This window comes from Bison bison, unplaced genomic scaffold, assembly GCF_000754665.1.
Source record: "Bison bison bison isolate TAMUID 2011002044 unplaced genomic scaffold, Bison_UMD1.0 scf7180017864527, whole genome shotgun sequence".
In the NCBI taxonomy this organism is placed as follows: Eukaryota; Metazoa; Chordata; class Mammalia; order Artiodactyla; family Bovidae; genus Bison; species Bison bison.
Window position 1 is genome coordinate 5,146,555 of NW_011495078.1, and position 231 is coordinate 5,146,785.

Sequence of the window (231 nt, forward strand, 5' to 3'; positions counted from 1 at the left end):
GGGAAACCCACCGCCTTCCCCTCCGCAGGGAAAAGGGGCGCCCTCGCCGTGGTGTCTCTGCCGAACTTCAGGGTGCTTGCTGGGCTTTGAGATCGCAGCTGCTGGGCGCTGCCGGGCGCGGGGACAGGTGGCCCACGCTGCCCGCGCTCCTGCTCGCCCCCTGGGGCCTAGCGTCTCCACGCCGTCGCTCCGGGGACGCCAGGGGCTCGCGCGCGGGCCAGTCCCCCTTGG